Here is a 485-nt window from a genome sequence, read left to right as displayed (position 1 = left end):
GTGCGCAGGGCTTCTAGCAGCGAGTGGGGTCTGCGCTAGAGCAGGTCTGCACCGGAGGCCCGCGTCGGCCAGCGGTGACGGCGGAGGCTTGGCTCGGGGACTTCCGAGCGTCCTGCAACAACAATGAGTTGCGACAGTGATTTGGGAGACACATCTAGAGAGTAACAGGTTTGGGGGAGAAATGGCCAGTACATGGGCATGGTGTTTCAGGACTGTGCTCAGGGAAAGCAGGAAAAGGAGAAGTGAAAAGGGAAAGGTGGGGAGATGGGAGAGAAGGAGAAGATAAAAACAGACGACAGACAGAAAAGAGAGGGAAGAGAGAGCTGGCAAGCTGGACACAGTGGGAGCAGAAAGCAAAGTAGGTGAAGGGCGGACGAGGCGCGCAAGGCGAGCGGTCCTCCCGCCAGCAGGGGGCGCGCGTGCGCTGGGCCTCCCGCCCGCCGCGGGCCCCGCGCCCCTCCCACCCGCCGCCCCGCGCCTGCGCT

The sequence above is a fragment of the Myotis myotis genome, unplaced genomic scaffold (assembly GCF_014108235.1).
Source record: "Myotis myotis isolate mMyoMyo1 unplaced genomic scaffold, mMyoMyo1.p scaffold_m19_p_9, whole genome shotgun sequence".
In the NCBI taxonomy this organism is placed as follows: domain Eukaryota; kingdom Metazoa; phylum Chordata; class Mammalia; order Chiroptera; family Vespertilionidae; genus Myotis; species Myotis myotis.
Note: the sequence above shows the minus strand (reverse complement) of the source record.